Source organism: Puntigrus tetrazona, chromosome 4, assembly GCF_018831695.1.
Source record: "Puntigrus tetrazona isolate hp1 chromosome 4, ASM1883169v1, whole genome shotgun sequence".
NCBI lineage: Eukaryota > Metazoa > Chordata > Actinopteri > Cypriniformes > Cyprinidae > Puntigrus > Puntigrus tetrazona.
In genome coordinates this window covers 7,615,052-7,635,499 of record NC_056702.1, presented here as the reverse complement: position 1 = coordinate 7,635,499, position 20,448 = coordinate 7,615,052, and the positions used below count along the sequence as shown (strand labels likewise).

Below are 20,448 nucleotides of genomic sequence, written 5' to 3'. Positions count from 1 at the left end.
GTTAAAGTTAAAATTGGTTATTAAAGCTGAAATAAATAGTAAAAAAAATAGAAATGTATTAGCAACTAACTGAACTGAGCTAAAATGTTGAAGAAATATATGTCGTAATCATAATTGTTTCAAAATGAAATCTAATATAAAAAGGACAGTTCATTTGTATGAAATACTATTATGATAATATAAATAGTAATAGTAAATAGAAAAAGTAATACTGTAGTGCCTATAAAATGACAAGAACTGTCAGCTTTACTGTCATTAATAAAAATATTACAATTGCAACTTTATTTCTCACAACAGTGACTTCATATCTTTTGCATGCAACTGTATTTTTACAGTGCGTCAGTGTTTCTCATAAATATCATATTTTTAAACCGAGGTAGAAATAGAAGAACGGAACAAAAAAATAAATATGTCTTTAATTTATATAAAATTCTAAATCTTCTGGAAGTTTCACCCGCTTATCTTAAGTGACACAATGACCATTTGTTTGTCTCAAATTTGCAAGGAAAAATCATTCTGTTGTCATAGTGACAAATATTTAAGAAATATTTATAGCTGGTATATTTTTCCCCACCAATCATAGATGTCATACAGTTTGAATAGTCAATTCAATCTAATGGGATTGTTTCCTCCTGTTGCGTCTGATATAACTGCGTCTGTCAGACTGAATTGAAAGCTGTTGATCATTATTTGTGAAATATTCAGCAGCTAAAATACAATACATTTTGAAAAAATAAATAGTTGAGGATAGGACCACTAAGACTTTAAAAAAAACCCTGGTCTAGTCACTGCTTGACCATAGCTGTATTTTCTCAATGCAGGATTTCAAATTTTGCTATTTTTAGAAAATTAAATCCTTTTTGTCACAGCTTTTATTCTAATTAATGACATCTATTCCACTCAACCAAGAAACAAAAAAAAACCCATCTCGCATTAAACTCCTATTCCTCTGACAAGCCCATCATCAATGCAAATGGAGATGCTGTAATGTGGTATCAAAACAAAGACTGAATGGACATGGAGATAAGCTAATTGGTCTCCTAACAGAGCACATTCTGCTGCCCATCGCATAATTGCATTGCTGTATGACTGAGGCACTTCTCGTCATGGAAATGGGAGATATTTACATTCTGACAATCGAGATCAGTGTCGAACCGCTCACTGGCCTAATTAGTGGGACGGCCAATGACATCACATGCTGCTAAATTGATTAACAAGGAAACTGGAGGAGACCTTGACTGGTACACGAGAAGACAATGTTACAATAACGGCTTGTTTTCTTTGCTGTGTATTTGATCTGTTTACTGCATTTTATCTATTGAGCCAAAATATTCTTTGTTCTAAAACACTACATCATTTTATTTTGATATTTTATGGTTAATTTAATGGTCTAAATATTTTACCCAAACATCATTGTGTGTTACCGGCTGAATCTATAATTAAAAAGGATCAATTGCAATCTGTCCAGCTAAAAATTGTGATTAACTTGTGATTAAGTGGCAAGTCTGATCTGACATCCAAGAACATTTTTTAATTCACACTTGGCATTTTGTTCGAATCCAAATGTGCTTTAATATAATGAAAGATAAATGGGGTATCATTGTCAGTTTTAAAGGGATTATATTGTTCTCTGACGTTTTTTCTTGAAAATCACGTTGTTCTTTTGTCCCCTTTGCTCACATCCCGTAGCTAATATTATTTTTTTTTGCTATCATATTTTCCATTTATTTGCAAAACTATTCATGGACCACTGAACCTAACATTATCAGAAGCAGACAAACATTTACTCACTGAGACTTTCAATTTGTAAATGAAACAAGAAAAATACACAAGCACGACTGCATGACACTAAAGACTGATTTAATGCGTCTCAATGAGTAATTGTTTTAATATAATGGGAAAAGTACCACAGCAAGAAAAACATATAATCACAATAAAGTATTAGGAATCTTTAAACAATATATTTAAAGTCATGGCAAATAAATGTATTTTAATATATAAAACTAATAGAAGCAAGATGATACTTTTTTCCCCTTTTTACAAAAAAAAAAAAGAAATTGCCTGCATTTTTCATCAACAAGCATGGTTTCTTAGTCTCACATCTCTCTCAATTATCTTTTTTTAATGAGCCCTGTGTCTATGCAGACCCATTCTAATGTAATGAACGCTAAAGCATTATCCAGCTAGGTTAATGACCCACAAAACTGCCTCGCTTAAATGATTTGGACCTGAGCTATTGTGCCCCTCAACAGACACATTGACAAATTGTCCTATATACACTCATATTCCACATCCTGCACATTGTACACACTAGGGCATGTACACAAAGGCCTGTGCGCTAGAACACAATCCATAAACTGTATACCGAAACTGAATTGAATCTCAGAGTAGATGGGAGACGAGAGGGCATTATTGGAGGTGTCTATAGCATCAGGGTTATTGCTTGTTATGAGAATGTCTTCAATGGGAACAGAGACCATTTTAGAGGAACACAAAGCTAAAATGTTGCTCATAAACCTTTACTGATTTAAAAGAGGATGGCAAATGCGATTTTAATTACAAATATATAGGATCCAAAAGCTATCAGAACAAACAATATCATTTTGTAGATGCAAAGAGGCAAATGCAGTATTTTTCTACAGCACTATCTTCTTGAGATTCTATATTCATAAAAGGCCATTTTAATATCCTGTTTTTTTTTTTATGGAGAATGAGTATCTGGCCTTCATCCAAACTGTTTGATTTATCTTCTAGTTTCACATCTTCAAAAAACAGGATCTCTCAGTAAAACAAATGTCAAATCAGACAATCAATAAAAGCGAGCTGATTTGAAATTGGTTTTACATCAAACAAAAGACTGTAAGCTTTGTGAAAAAATATATATCATATGGGTGTTACACTGCTTATACCGTCTAGCATATAATAAAGAAAAAAATGTTGCTTTTACACAAAAGATTTGACAATCTGCTTTGGGGTGGGCAGAATGAGGGAGCTTATAGAAGATTGATCTTGATACTTCTTTTCCCATCTACTCTGAGATGAATCATAATTGCCTAAAGGACTTAATCATGTGTAGCATCATGGAGAAAAAAAAGGGTGACACAGACATTGAGAGGGGGAAAAAAAAGATGCAGTGACAGAAGAAAAATGCTTTCTGGTGATTGAGCATTGATCGCTATGGAAGGCAACCTATTGCTTTTCCCTGGTTCTACCCTACATTTCATGCAGACATACAGCCAGCGCAGTGACATCAGGTCCAATCAGCTCACAGCAATGTGACAGAAGCACTAATTACAACTGAAAGGGGAGGACAAGAGAGAAGCAAACAAGAGATTTGAAAAGCAAGTGGTGGCGTGGGGGGCATCGAGACGCTCGATCCAAAGTGTTGACCGTGTCAGAGCATGGTGATATTCTCAATAGATGAGCGTTGAGCGGGCCATCGAACGTCACCATCCCCCGCATCGCTTTACTCCACAGGTTCAAGAGGATAATTCCGTCTAGACCAATTTGCATCTCCTTAAAGTAGTTTAGTCGATGATGAAAAGCAAAAAGCGCTGACACAAAAATTAAATGAAAAGCTACAGTTCGTACATGCTGCTCTTGCTGAGCAATTAAGAAGGTGTATAATATACTGAGAAAGAGATCCATTCCTATTCTCATTCATTGCAATGTAGTAACTTTTAGGACAGTTGATAGAACTGTGACCTGTTTTATTGGGCCAGTGCTTAATCGTTTGGTTCTCTGAGAAATAAATACTGTTCAAAGGTTTATGGTGGTTGTTTTTTTATATTTTTGTAAGAAGTTTCTAATGCTTTCTGAGGCTTTTTGAATAAATAAATACAGTAAAAAACCAACACAGTAATACGAAAAGCAATCCTTTAATAACAAGGATAACAATCCTTCATTTTAATATGCTGATTTGTTGCTCAAAAAACATGGCTTATTTTTTAAGGAAATCTTGCAGGATTATTTGATGAAATTAATGTAGTTTTTTACTGTGACATTTGATTAGTTTGATGCATATGTAAGCACTAATTTCTTACTGACCCTCAGTACATTTTTAAAATACATATGGATTATTAACCTGAAAAATACAATTCTATATACAATAATTAAAAAAATATATTATTATTTGTGTGTGTGTGTGTGTGTGTGTGTGTGTCTCTGTGTGTATTGACAACAGTGAAAAACCTATTATAGAAGCAAAATGTTGCAAAATGCTGTTTCATGTTGACTTTAAAGAAATCAAATTATAGCACTGCAGCAAAAGAATCAAAGGGAACGTTGTTATCAGTCTTCTAGATTACTCAATAAAAGAGTCAGACCGATGAAAACAATAAGAAGATAAAGTACACTAATTTGGCTAATCAAACCTTGTCTCTGTTGTTTCTGATGTGCTGTTCTAGCTTTCATTTCCTTATCAGACCCAATGCAAAACTGAGTCTGGGTAATTAGCCAGCAGACCTGAAATCTGATCTGGACGAGGAAGTCCTTGGCAAAACTCATTCACGTCGGCAAGCAAAACAGGAAAAACTACAGCTGCTGGACTGTTGATGCTTTATCTCCTCAACCCTTGGAGAGATTGTGATAAAGAAAGAAAGGAAAGAGGTCCTGATATACTAAGAGTCCGTCCGTTATAGGGTGAATTCCAACAGGAGTTGATGTCCTGCATTACTCTTCCTCATGCTGCTCTATCAGCATTTCTGGAGGCCATTACTCCTCTCTTAACCTCCAGGCCTTTAATAGGAAACCCCTGTTCCCCAAATAGCTTCTGATAGACAAGCAGTGACACTAGGGGCCGCCACTTAAGGGCCTAATGACAGGGCAGATAAGCTGCCACTCTGTGGCCACAGTGCCATTACCTGGCTGGGCGTCTGGATTGATGGAACAAACCTGAAATCTCATACCGAGACGACAGCATGCCTCTCTCTCCCCATTAACGACTCATTTCCCTTCGGATCCAAATTGAGTTTGGGCGTTTAATATTCAGAGGCTTCGGTACCCTCCGCTTGTTGTTGTCTGACATTATTCATCATTTAAGTGCCGAATATTAGATTGTGTCACTCATCTTCAGTTTATAAGCAGCCGATGAGGGAAAGCGATAAATCTCGGATGTGCAGACCTCTGGCGATTTATTACAGACAAGAAAAAAGTAAGCGAGTGAGCGAGTGGAAGAAGTTTGCGATAAACTTCTCTCTGCATTTAGGCTAATTTTGTTTCCGGAAATTCCCTGAGGTATCAAAAGGACGACAGTGTTGAGATGCAACCGAGCAAATAAAAGCAAAATCTAGTTTAAGGACTAAAAATGTGAGCAGCCGTGCACACACTTTCCCTCTCCATCAGTCTGCATTACGGCATTCTTTTTCCGTGCGGCACTGTGAAAGGCACTTTCAGTCAGACCTGTGCTTGATAAATGGCTGGCCATCTAAATCCCACAATGCAATGAAGGTCAACAATTCTCCAGGACGCACCGAGCAAGGAACAGATCTGCAGTGCTTATTATGAGTGGACTAGATGACAGAGGAGCTCTGAAAGTATGACACTGTCAAACATTGCATGGACCTTTTTTTGTCCAAACCTCCAGATCTGATTTACAATAAAAGGATTCCCATTGGTGAAAAGTGGTCTTTTCTTTTAAACTATCAGACTGTACATCCTGCAATTAACTGACAAAAAAAATCTACGCTGATTCAGAAAAGGAAAAAACATTTGCCATTAATAAACACAAACTGTTCTGCCTTCGCCTTCAGTTATTTACAGTATGTGTAGGTGAACCCCAGTAAAAATGCTTGGTTACACAATCACCATGGGTAACAATCAGTGTTTGTGATATATGACTTTGTGTTTGGAAAAGTTTGCATCAGATCCGAGCAGGATGCAAAGCATCAACTGCCTCCGAAACATCCAAACTTGCTGGATGCGGTCTGAGGGCCAATAAGGCCATTAACACTGAAGAGAGTTCAGTCAAAGAAGCTGTTAACACCCACCCAGCCATTCACACCAACTCCTTGTGATTACGTAAATGAAGAAAATATGCTGAAATATTGGCAAGTTACATGCCTGCATAAAGTGACACTGCAAAGCAAACTTTTAGCACGACTAGCATTACTGCCATATAAATGAGCCTATAAAACAAGCTATACGAAATTGAATTCAAACAAAATAGCAACAGGTGTTAACAATATGCGCATGGACAAACAAATTATTGCAGAGTAATTGAGAGATTAAATCTAATTTTTTTTAATCTCGCGTCTCCCACTCTCCCATATCTTCATTTCTCTTTCTCAATTAGGGGAGTTTTAGAGATTCCATTAAAGCTCAGGCATAATAATCAAAAGGAGTGGGAGTGGGAGGGAGTAATATGAGAGCAGCTAATCTGTTTGTGATTAGCGAACTAATTTACAACATCTCGAGCCATCACTCTCTCCAAAAAAAAAAAAAAAAAAAAAAAAAAAAAAACCAACAGCCGCTGGATCAGACTGGAAGCACCTTCATCTACTGTAAAGCTGCAGCTTTCCAATTCTAGCAACGCCAAAACTTGATGAAAAAGTTTTGTTTTTTGTTTCTTTTTTAGTGTTTAGAAAGCTAAGATTCTAGGCACGGGTGAACTATGCAGTTGTCTAAAGTGCAGCCAAGCTAGAGGGGGCGCCAAAAACACATGATGACACTGTATTTTAGCGAAAAATTCACACTTACTGCATCCCCAATGGCGCAATACACGTATATACTATACTTATATATACACACTTATATAGATACTATACCTTATCTTTTTTATTTAAAAAGTCATTAATGTGTGATTTCTTTTTGCACTGATTTAATTTACTTTGTATTATTACTAAATATTTGAATATGTGCTATAAATATTTTTATAATGTATGCAATATTGAGCAAAATAATTGGCTATTATTACTGAAAATGACCATTTTAAGCAACAAAAAAATAGTTTATTTGTTATTCTGTAAATGTATATCGCTACATCGGTATTGGTTGCACTTTAGTTTGAGATTCGGCTTTTATAAGTATCCTGATAAGAGACATTACCGCCCTGCGACTGGGTCAAACACTGTCTGTAGCGAAAGTAATACTTAAATGTAACAAACTTCAATGATTTAAATGACTGGGAAGAGAAGATTCAGAGTGCAAATGACCTGATATCTTACTGCTCCCGCTGTTTTTACCAGAAGTGAGGAGAGATCACATAAATGCACAATTTTAGGGGACAGCTTAATTGCAGATTTCTACGGGGCTTGAAATAAAAGACAGCTCTTGCAAAGCCTATTATCATAATATAGTACTGTATGCTGGGGAGAACTTGGAAATGCAGGCTTGTGTGGTTGTAACAATCATTTTATGGGCAGAATGGCTTATTTTGCAGCCCACATTCATTCACAGGCCAGATAAACAATGACAATCTAGCTAGTGGGCCCACTTTGATGAGTCAACACCGCTCTCGCACACCTACATAAATGGCAACAAATATTGAATGCCGGGTCGTAACCGCCTTAGACACATCCACCCTCGATATTCAAATTAGCGGTCAGCTGGTGGGGTTTACAAGGGTTTGTCGTCGAATTATTTCACAATGCTGAACGTGATGCTAAAACTGAACCGGTTTGCAACACAATGATGATGAGCGAGGAGGACAATATGCCTACACAAAGAAAACATGCTGAATTTTAACGAACTGCTAAAGCCACTCAGCAGAGGCTGTGCGACAGAAGGGAGAAAGGCGAGCGTCATTCAGACTTTTTGATTGTAATTACATGCCAGCACAGAAGGCAGTCAGACACACACACACACACACACACACACACACACACACATTTGTATGATTTAATGATTCAGACACGATGATGATGGCATGGCTCATTTTTATTCCATTATCTGCTGGTGCACAGATAGAGTGATTAAATGATGGTAAACACTGGATTTGATGAAAAGGAGTCATAGGCAGAGAAAAGAAAATATCGCTTTCTTGCTTTGACAGGCTAGACACGCGGCTGCAGTCACCCACAGAAGAAGCCGTTCCATCGCCGAGGCTCTCGTAGGATCCTCGTGAAGCAATCTGATTTGAGAATAGTACGCTGAGGGCCAGAATGGAGGGTCTGCGCTGATTTATTGTGATGCTGCTTCTGAGAGATTTCATCATCACATTTAGACTCTCAGGATGACAAAAACAATATCTTGCACAGAAACTCAATGCTTTGAAATCACTTTACTGCCTCATATTTCTGTTTATAAACATAGACAATATTAATATTTAAAATATTTTCACAAGTGAAAAAAAAAAAAAAAAGAGAAAATGAAGGTATATCTGGTGTATACTTTTTGTACTACTACCTATAATGCATCCAGTTTTATTTCTTCTTATTTTTATTATAAAAATGTATATACATACACATATATACACAGTACAAAAAACTTTTTCTAAAGTATTAACATACATTTTTGTAGTGCATATGCACTAACCTTTTGAAAAAGGTTAAATAAATACTGAACTTATAAACTTATAACATACCAGTTTAATCATTGTTTAGCTGATCAAAAATATTTATCTACGTATATGGAGCCTTTTCTTATTTTAAGAATAAAAGGAATGGTCTGAAATAAAAGTATCTATAAAAAAAGTAAGCATGAAATCAATTAAAAGTAATCATTTACTTTATAAAACAGATAAATAAACATGTTTAATATGAAATTCATGTAACAAAAGAGAAAAAGTTAATTACAATGAAAATGAGTAAAAAGCTAAAGTTTTTACCTACTGTATGTTTCACTATGCTCCTACTGCAACACCACAGTTAAACTATGGTTATTATGCAAGAACAATGGTGTATTTTGAGGGTTTGACTGAAGCATCATTACCGAGCTGTCGAACAACAAGCTCAAAAAACAGCCTGATTGCAGCAGATGTGGACTGATTTGAATGCATTTCTTTATCCGAAGCTTTAAATCTAAGCCTATAAAAGCGAATCTACGCTTCAAAGCCAAGAATCTGAAAAATGTATTCATTTCTAACGGCTGATTTCTAAGAGTCTCTCTGCTTACTGTTATGATAATATAGCCAGGAGACACAGTCACAGCCGCAGCGTGTTCCAAATTCTATTTCTGCGCTGACCCGGCTCATCCATCGCCACTATACATCTGAGCTACACACAGTGCTGTCATCCACAAGACACACACACACACACACAGAAGAACGACCACAGATGGCATCTGAATCTTGTGCATCAGTGTGAAGAGAAAACTCATGGCACAGAAGGATAGGAGCCAGCGAATGCCAGCGTTCAAACCTGCGGCACACATAAGCGCTCCTGCCTCCCACGCGCTCCTCAAAAACGGCTATATCTAATTATTCTTAATGAAACCCTCCATCTCAGTCACGGATGCCACAGTTTGCAGGGCGAGTTAGGTTGGATGGATGGTGCTCGGTCACAGCTGCGTCTCAGTTTCGCGTGTTGAGACGTGTGACGGCCCGAGGTCCTCTTTGACATCTTGAACCGCTGCGTTCAGGTTTAATGAAGAGCAGACTGGGCCATTAAGATGTAAACACTAGGCGCGCTCTACACAAAGGGCCAGGCGATAATTGACAAGTATTTCTGCTGATTTAACAGACGCTCGCAGTGTCATCATTCACCATACTGATGGTGCTTTTATGTGGATGATAATAAAACAATAAATCTTTTTTACAGTATAGTCAGGCTGGCTCTATGGGGAATAAGGACCGACCCGGAGCGCTGGATAAGCGCCACCTGGTGGCCTCCATGTGACCCCTGCCAGCAGAGAATTGAGCAGATTGACAGCAGCTGGAAAATTGAAATAGCGAAATAAATTAGCAAACGTGTGTATGAGTTATATTCTAGTGTCAAATTATTATTGTCTAAACGGATGGGCTGCTGTTTTGCAAACTGAAAAATATCTTTTTTTTTTTTTCTCTCTCTCAAACTGTTTTGTAATTTGTTTCCACCATGCAATAAAACGTTTAAATGCAAGTCTTTTTTATCTTGTACGTGCAAAATATTTCATGATAACTGTGTTTATATATCAATTGTGACTTTTTTATCTCACAAATTTCATTTTTTGTTTCTAATAGTGGATCGTGGTTTTTATATTTTTGACTTTCCTCACAATTGTGAGTTTATATGTCACAATATTTTTTTTGTTTTATAGCTTATAAAAAAGACTGACACATTACAACTGAGACTTCTCTTCTCTCAATTCTGATTTATGCGATATACTCTTAGTCCTGACCGTTTTTAAAGATCTGCTTGACTTGAAAAGTCCATTTAAAGCTTGTTTTGTGTTTTTGTAATGGCTTCTTCAATAACAACCTTGGTGCCTTTATATTTTTGCTTTAGAAGGTCATGGATTTTTAATTCTTTTATTTTTTTACTTTTTCGTTCCTGTAGAAATGCCTCAAGGATAATCTCCGCATTTAAAATGTAAAGCACCAGCAAAATTTGACAAGGGGAGGACAGCAGCGAATTTTGACAAGATTGTGTTCTGACAGCGAAGACGAACAAATGCTATGGGCTGTAAGCACACTTCAGCTACTCTGCTGATCTTCGGTTCAGGTTATCAGTCTCTGGACCTTGCGGGCATGTGACAAAGTGTTATACAGGATTATGCAGTCCACCCTAAACATGTTAGCTCAGTCTACACTGGCTCAGAGCAAACAGGCAGCATAACATACTAATTTTAAACCCGAAACAAGAGAGGCTTTCTGGGGATTTACTACATAGCATTATTAGATCATGTGATTTAGCAAGTAAAAATGTGGAAAAATGTTCAGCGAATCCAAAACAGATAAATTATGGTTTGCAAAAAATGTTAAGCCGCCCAACTTTTCCACATTGTCACATTCATGCGAGGCTGAAGGCTAAAGTAATGATGCTGAAAGTTCTGCATTGCTACCAAATATATAAATTTCATTTTACAATGTATTTAAATAAAAAAAATAGTTTCGATTGTTAGAATACTTTACAATATTACTGGGTTTGTGGCAACATTATTTAAATAAATGCTGCCTTGGTGAGACTTTTAGATGAGATACAAAAAAATAAAAAATAAAAAAAAGTTGGAACACTTTACTAAGAGTACAAAAATGATTGTGTACTGATATCGAAATTATACATTACTTCAATATATGAGATGTACAAATCAAGAACTAACCTTAACTGTGAATTGAATTCATGCGTGAAAACTTACCTCAAAGTGTTGATTAATTTGTGAACTAACAAACATTTCCTAACATGTAGTCAAGGTGACCATTATTCAGACAAGAACAACACATATTGTAATTAAATGTAACCAGCTCTGCACTAATATGTTTGCCTTTGTCAGGGAAAATGCTGTAAATCAGCCAGTTTGCAAGGCATATACAGTACAGTATTTTTTGACCTTGCTTCTTCAGGCTTACATTATTCTAAGGCTTATTCGTTTTTTTATAGTATAAAACACTTTTCTCTGCTGTTTAGCACATCTATTTGTGGTCGCTGCAAGCTAGTCAAATTCTGTCATCAGCTGTGCTGAAGGAACTTGTGAGACAAAAAAAAATGAGGAGGGTGGTGAGGGAAAAAAAAGGAAGAGAGAGGGGGAAAAAGTAATGGAAAAAGAAAGAGCTGACGCTGAGGGCGCTATAAAAAGGACAGATGATGGGGGAGAGAGAAAACCGGTTGATATATTGTGTGGACTTTTGCACATTTTAAATAATGTCTCACACATAAAGCCCAGCCAGTCATGAAATTAGGCTTTTACTGTTTCTACAGCAAACATGAAGACCAGCACCATCCCTGAACCGCTGCGATATCTGCCACACTGGAAGACTTCACAGTACACACAATCCCAGAGACAGGAGTTTTGAAGAAGTTCCCATCTTTATTAGTAACTTACTTGTCTGTGAAAAAGGAAAATACAGCATGCGAAAAATAAAAAGACGTAGTGTTCACATTGCAATTTTTTTTGTACATATTTGTCGGTGCTTTAACTTGACATGACAACACAACATGGGAACAGTTTCTTTCTTCTTGATAAATCAGGAGTTAGAAAACCTTTTGTTGTAGATCATTTCAGATTAAATCAAATAAATAATATTAAATTAGGATGCAACCTATAATATATGGCACATTCATATTATTTATATTATTCATAACCCTTTCTCATAGTACATCTTCAATAAAATGTGGCACAGCTTACAATCTGGTTTGATTTCAAACTCGTAAAAAATAAAATAAAAGACAAAAGTGAAAAGAAAGAGGATACTAATGTTTTATTGTGCATATTAAAATGTATTACAAAATTAAAATGTAATTTACTTGGCTTATATCAATTATTATAGCTTGTTAATGCCTTTTGCAATGCAAGCATCATAAAGTATGTCCATGCAGCGTTATGGGAAATATTATATGCATGACATTAAAGGCCAGATTTAAAACGCAACACTCAGTTTGACACAATATGTAGCAGGGAATCCCTGATCCGTCTCTTTATCCATCAAGGGGTCTTTGGCCTGGAAAAGGTTCAAGAGTATGCCTTAACTAAGTCTGTTCGATTCATTTCACAAACGTCCTTTGTTTCTGATGGATTTGTTTCATTTCGATCTCATTTCACCCCTCAAATGCATTAAAGAACGGTCACGTCAGTAGACGGGGCTGCGACACATCCCGCAAAGAACAAACTCTTTAAAGTTGAGGAGCGTTATTTACCTCAAATAACGACTCTTTCCTCTTTCCACACTTCATTAAACAAAAAAAAGAGCTGAATGTGACATTTACATTTCAAAGTGATTTTCATTCTTTACAGCAGAGAAAGGAAATAAAAACTTGCATGAAAGGTCAATAGGCACATCTTTGAGCCCAGACGTGGGAGAGCGAGTGTGTCAGGAAGAGAAATGAAATGAGCTGATTTACACAGACAGTAAATGAAAAGCTTGTCAAATTTTCCTCAACTCGCAAACTCTCTTCTCACTTTTTTCCCCCCTCTCTCTTTCTCTGCTGCAATGCACCAGTGTGTGCGTGCACAGTCCTCGCAGAGCAGCGCTTATATGACAACAGAACAGCACAAACCTGCGGTTCATCACAATGCTGTCTCCCTCTCTTACACACCTCTCCTAATCTTCGCCTTTCATTATCATGCTCTCATTCTTCCTCTCTCCCTCCATCTCCCTTCGCTTTTGTCCTACGTGACAGAGCCATTTTAACTCGACGTGTAACAATAGTTGCTGAAAGCATTTTTCAAACATCTACTGCCAATTGTCACTTCAGCTGGATTTTGTCTCCTCACAAAAAAGGTAATCAGTCACACAGAGAGAGTTTGCCTAATGCATCTTGATCTCTCCTATAAAAACCCTACAGAGTAAACCGTGCATTGGCATTGTGCTGTGATTTTTGCAGCTTGATTTAGAGCACAATCTTAGCTGCTACAAATTAAGAAGAATGCAAATGATTTGCTTCCCTCTTAAGAGCACAAACAGCAGAACAGTTTTATGATTAGATTGCACATTAACTGAATATTTTATTCAAATATTTAAGTAGAAAAGAAAGCTATTTGGCTTTAGTGTTTATTGTGAAAATTAACATATAAAACAGACTCCGATACAATTTACAGGCATTGCAGCTAAAATAAACGCTAGTGGAGGTAAAACAACACCTGCGTTTATTCCTATTCACGCAAATTTTGATTGCATTGAAGATTATATTTGTACAGTAATTGCCTTAAAACTCTTATCATAGCGCACAATTTGCAAACAAATACATTTTGAATATTTGCATCTCAAAAAAAACTTTGCAAAACAGCATTGTACTTTTTGCGATGTAGAGCATTTGGGTTCGAAACCTTTGCATGAAAGCGCTACGATTAGAGCTAAACGAGCTAAAATGGCATGGTTTCTTCAGCAACTCGTGTTTTTCATCTCACATTTGCTTCAGATAACATTATCAGCTAGGTTCACGGTAGATTTAGTGCATCTAGCAAGTTATTTTTATGCGATAGAATTTTCTGAATAGTTATTCGGAACTGCTGCGATGCATACAACTATCAGCATAATAAAATATTGCCAGACATGCCTTCATCTGTTTTGGACAAAACAGAAAACTCTTTTAGCACCACTAACTGGACATTTCACTTGGAAAGTGCTGCGAAGCATGCAAGAAGCAAAGTAATATCATTTTGCAGCACTGTCGCCAAAGGCACGTTTTTCCAATAAGCCTGGTGAGTTGGTTTTGAGTAAGATGTTGCTTGCAAAACCGTTGTATAGAAGTAGTAATATCAATAAACCAATAATATGGAGTAACTCATTTCAAACAAAAATGTAGCCAGTTCGTTCGTTGCTTATTGCTTTAATATTTTAGCTTTCATTGCCTCTGCCCCTCTCATTCTCTCACTATCTACTATAACACACACAGTAGGCTTTCTCCAAAATGGACCCCCGGGTGTGCTGGAGTGTGACCCTGCTCTGTGGGTGAGTGTGCGCCCTCATTATAAATAACAGAAACACCCCAGTGCCATAACGGCAGGACAATAAGTGGCCGGCGAGGACCTAATTATGGCCCTATGATCTCCTTTAATGGTTGAGACTGAGCGCTCACGCCTAGGGCAATTTTCCTCCCTGTTAATTACACAATTATTCTATTATTGCAGATTGACTGATAGGTCTCTGCAACGGATGTAACCTTGTGGTCTTCAGCGATGAGGAGAGCTCTTCAGAGCTGACAGAGGAGCAGCGCCAGTCTCTTGCCCAGTGATGAGAATCCACAGAGCTGGCCAATTTCAGCTGAAGGCCCCACTCCTCCACTCTGCAAGCTGCAGAGCTGGAGATGAATGCATTATATATATATATATATATATATATATATATATATATATATATATATATATGTTAATGGCAAATATGAATAAGATGGAAGAGGTGGCACAGTGGAGAGCTCCTGTTGACATTGTGGAGAGCTCTGCATGCTGCTACGTAGATGCCAAATGTGCCATTTATCATCTTTTTAAAGATGGGGTAAACCCATTGCTTTTATTTAGAAACCTTTTAATTTGGAATCCTTTTATACATATACAATACTATTTTTTTTTTCCATTAGAAAAGTCTTTATAGTCTCCATTGATCAATATAATGCAGCCTTGCTTAATACTAGTTAGACAAAATGAATTCAGAATGAATCAGAATGAATTCCAATAAATTCCAAAAGAAAAAAAATGAATAAATCTTGATGTATGAAAACAGAGATGCCCTTTAAGACTTAAGATTAGAAGGTTCTCTAAAATATATTAAACTATTTCCCAAATAACGACTCCCCCTATAGGCAGAAGACACTTTCAATGGATAAGATCATCTGTCCAGGGACTTTGAGAAGCACTTAGATCTGACCACATGGAATGATCTAACCATACATAATGGACTGTAATGATCCAGGCCATCTTTATGTTGGCAGGATGTACTAATGAACTGACCTCAATCTTCAACGCCCATCTCCACCTTACTGACTGATCTTAGACGTGTGCTAATGTGTACTCTAATCGATTAGATACCTTTCAGCTGTTTGGCATCAGAGCAAAACAGCCCTGAAAATTATATATATTCATTGTACTGCATTCTAATTTTAAAGGTATAATTTACCAAAAAATTTTTACATTTGGACACCATTTACTCACCCTCGCGTTGATCCAAACCTTTATGACTTCCTTCTTTTTTAACACTGTTTGCATTGCATTTGTATGACTGTATCGGTTCTGAACACTGCTAAAACCAGATCAGTGTTAGGCTTACTTGCTATTGTTTTAAAAATGCTAACATGCTTGCATATTTAGTTTTTCTTTAGGGCATTTTCATTTGCTAAGGCCATCATGGATTGCACTGTTAGACCTGCCATTTAATGAAAGTCTTTCATGCGAAACCACAAAGATGGGAACTCACATGAACATGTGTCCATACCGCTCACAGTACATGCAGCGACTTTACATTTTATTGCATCTGCCTGAGGCTGCAATCACTAAATCTATCTACAGAAAATGGCATGCTAGAAAATGCATTTCAGCTTCACACACTAGGAGGCTAAAACCCAGGTGCAACTCAAATATACAGAAAAGTACTTAATTTAATTTACATGAGAAGGACCACACGTACAAATGATAATTAATTTCCAAAGAATAGAACCAATTAAAATGTAGCTATAAACTGCATATTCTGGATTCAGTCAGATTCGAACAACAGTTTTATGTGTTTGTCTCTGTGCGTGCCTATATTACAAAATAGTAGATTTAAAATGAATTGTAACACTTCTAATTCAACGAATTCAGCATGGTAAGCACAAAAGCTGTACTCAAACCTGCCGAACCCCAAAATGTAGCATGAAACAGCTTAGACCAACTGGATTCAGTCAGATTTACTGAATAGAAACAAACATTTAATACAGTGTGTGCATATATTACAAAATACTGTTTTAATAAATACATTTTAAATGAATTTTTAACGCATATTCTATACGGTTAGTGCGTGGCTTAGCGTGAAAACTGTACTCACACTTGCTATGCTGCATTGTGTGTCAATACCGCAACCTGTTAACATGGGTGCCAGAATAAATACACACTGTTTTCCCATGCAGTGTGAAACAGGCTTTAGGCCACAGCAGCCCTCGTGTTTTTCTGGCAGATCTCTCCAAACACTCCTGAATGAAAACTGCTTGACATTTGCCTTGTTAAATGCATCGGAAATTCAACTTTAAAATGTGATTCTTACTCCGAGTAGGATTTGTTTGAAGAGAGGATGGCCTGTGGCCTGTGGGTCATGAATGGGTCGTGAATGGACCGTGTGGTGGGTATAAGTAGGCTGTGGATGTCGGAGAGAAAAATAAAGATGGCTGGGGACTCATCTAATTTAATTGCGTGATGATGGTATTTTAAAGTCTTCTTGATTATAAAGCTGCAGCTAAGTGGTATTGATCTGGGACCTGTAGGGGATGTCTCAGTCATGCGGTATTAGGACCCAAACCGTTCCACCATGCATTATTCAACAGGCAACTGACAAGCTCTACTGGCAGCCAGCAATCCCAGGGCAACAGGAGCTCAGCTGTGACTAACTTCCCCGGCCACACACACGCGTGCGCGCACACGCACACACACACACACACACACACACACACACACACGTTCGCTCACTCACATACCCACTGGCCCCTGGCTAGCCCGCTTTGGTGCCAGATTGTTGTCGAGAATTCATCGACCCAAAGCAGCCAGAGGTTAATATATGAACTGCGCACAGACTACTTGTCCATACCTGCCGAAAATGAAGCAGACAATCTGAGATCACAACCCCCCTGCTCTGACCCAGTGGAGGGCGGAAAACAACAAGAACAAAACCATCCAAACATCCAGAGCAACTATCTGAAAGTCTGGAGTCTGACGCTTGTCACCCTGCTTTTCTTGTTTCATATCATGTTTGTAGACACAACTTGATTTGATGACTACATAATTTGCCTTCCTTCCTTCCTTATAATACTGAAATTCAGTTCTTACTCGCATTTGTGAAAAAAAGTTTTCAAACCAGTCAGCATCTACAGCTACTCACAGGACGTCCCAAAAGTACAGAATAAAAACATATTAAAAGAATAAATGGAAAAGCGGGTAATGGGAAATTACTTTTTAACATGCTAATCGAGAGATCAATAAATCAAACCCATCCATTTAAAGCTCTTTATGCTTCCATCCTATCTTGCAGTCCATGATCCACTGTAAGGTAAGCCCCACAAACCCTGTATAATGTATCTTTGTTTGCACCGATTGCAATTATCATGGGGATCAATGGACGTGATCAATACTTTACAGCAATTAACATTTAATATCCCTGCACAGCCACTTAGTCCATTAATGGGAGATTGATTATTCCACTGCCTAGCAGGAGCTCCGAGTGGCACAGATCTATTTCCTCTGTCTATCACGCAAATTCAGGGATAACAGCGGTACATTTATGTTCTTAGCAGATCTTTTCTTACCAGAATTACTTGCTATGCTGTGCACAATCACATTATTGGCAAATACCAGAGCAGGGAGTTAAGACTACACACCAGCTGGATTGCTAAACTAGGCCTTACGCCGTCCGTGTTCTCCAGGGAAGTTTCAACTTACAAGCGAAACTACAGTGAACAGCAAAGAATCCAAATTCAGTCAAAAAACGCATTTAATAGTACGATAAAATGACATGCAAATTTTATGAAATTCACAAGTCAGTTCACAAGTTTTCAAAGAAAAAGATAAATAAAGTTTTTCACTGGTAATGAGTGTGTACAAGTTTCATTCCCACGTGATTACAGCCATCATTTAAAAAACTAAATCCGTGCAAAATATTTCCTAGTTACAAGAAATGCAAAAAATTGCAATTATAATTTTATATTTGAATTTATTAAACAGTATAGAATTTTCATCCATTTATTAGTTGGCTATGACATAATAAAGGTGCTCATAAAAATGTTTTATCTATATCTATCTATATATCTATATATATCAGACAATATCTGTAGTACATGTGTATTTAAATATCCATGAACAGCTATAGATATAGATATATCTATATCTATAGCTGTTCATGGATATTTAAATACACATGTACTACAGATATTGTCTGATAATAAGTCTGATAAGCTGGGTGCTATAATGGATGGAAGACACTTAGAGCAGTGTAAATCACATTAATGAATGAATCGATCATTAATTCCACACATGTGATCCTGCCATTGTTCCATCTTCCACAGAAAATCATTTTCCTCCTTTCACATTTAATCTGCCATGAAATAATTCTGCGTGGAAAAGGTTAAGTCTGGCTGTGGTTGCTGCCGTCAACGACCGACCACAAAGACCTGTCATTTATGATCTGTCCGCTATAATCACCAATATCAGCTGAGCGATCGCAACGAGAAATATCAATCTCTGCTCCTGAGAGCTAAACTCGCCCTCGGGAGTTCAACCCTGCCGCAGCGTCAGATACAAAACAAAGAACATTTTGCTTCAGTGACCAGGGAAAGTGTTTGTGTAAGCGAAAAAAGAAGGATCGGGCAATTAAGAATGCTGTCAGATAAACTCCTCTCGAGATGCTACAGGCATGCTTTACACTCAGGGGGTATCGACAAGAGGAGGGCCGGCACAGCCTTAGCCTCTGACGCTTGCGCCACTGCTGCATTGCCAGGGCTTCTGCTATATAAACACTTTGTTTCTGCTGACGATCAGAGGGATGAGCCGGCCGCTACATCCACAGTATTGATCCTCTGATTAGTTTCCTGCAGTTACCGCTCAAAGAACCACCGTGGAAAAAGGGAGGATTATTTTAGGGAGGGGGAGAGAGATGAAAGTAGAACTGGCAGAAAGAGAGGGAAGCAGGGGGAAAAAAAAGGTTAAGGGAGAACAGACCCGTTTTGACTAGTTTTCGCTGGGGCGATTAGGTAAACTGGACGTTTTACAATTGCATTTTATGATTTTAATCCTGTCTGAATAGCACACGTTTGTGTTTTTACAGAGTGAAACACCTGCTGTTTTTTGCAGTTCTCAGAGAAATTGAAAACCGCCAGAATAGGAACTCCTCTGCTCGCGAGTCACTAACTCTGACCTTCGCTGAATGTCAATTATTGTTCAAAAGAATGGTTTACGTCAAAAGAAAACTCAATCCAAAAGGACAGTCGGTTTACAAACAGCTCAGTTTATTATAGAAGCACCCTTAACTCTGACCCTTAAATAAAGACATCATTTTATATATTTTAGAAACATAAAATGGAGTATATCTGTATTCATCAACTTATGAAATGTTTTATAAATAATACTGACCGAAGCACTTATCTGATCAAATCTACAGGAAAAGCACTGTAAACATTACAACATAAAAATATATTTATTTTTAAAATTACAATTTTATTGTATTCCAGTTATAGCAAAGCTGAATTTACTCCAGTCTTCAGTGTTGCATGATCCTTCAGAAAAATATGCTGATTTGCTGTTGAAGAAAACTTCATACGACCTGAATTAATTTTAATAGTTACTAGATGTTCTCCCAGCTGCCCTTTATTGCCTCCGTGCCAACTTTTTTGAGACCTGTAGCAGGCATTAAAATTGGCATTCAATTTGAAATGAGCTCAATTTTGTGCATAAAATTGGAAAATGTCTCATTTTAAACATTTGATATGTTATAAATTGCAAATAAGATATTGGCTCGTGCGATTCAAAAGTCTTTTAGCTTTCTTTTTATTCAAAAAAAATAAATAAATTGCAAAATAATAGTGTTTCTTTAAAATCTAAATAATCAAGCATTTTTGTTAATTTTTGTGATTCCTTGCTGAATTTCTTCCAAAAAAAATATAAAAAAAATCTTAGTCCATCCGAAAATCACAATGGTGGCAAGTTCCATCATTAAAACTACAGAGTTCAACGGAATGAATGACCATAGTTAGCTAATGACGCTTTTGC

At 37.1% G+C, this 20,448-nt stretch overlaps 1 long non-coding RNA gene across 1 annotated transcript in view; it reads right to left on the bottom strand.

Annotated features, from left to right (window-relative positions):
- LOC122342925 overlaps positions 1-20,448 on the bottom strand; it is a 46,120-nt gene that overhangs the window by 1,181 nt on the left and 24,491 nt on the right. The gene's annotated exons all lie outside the window — the stretch shown is intronic.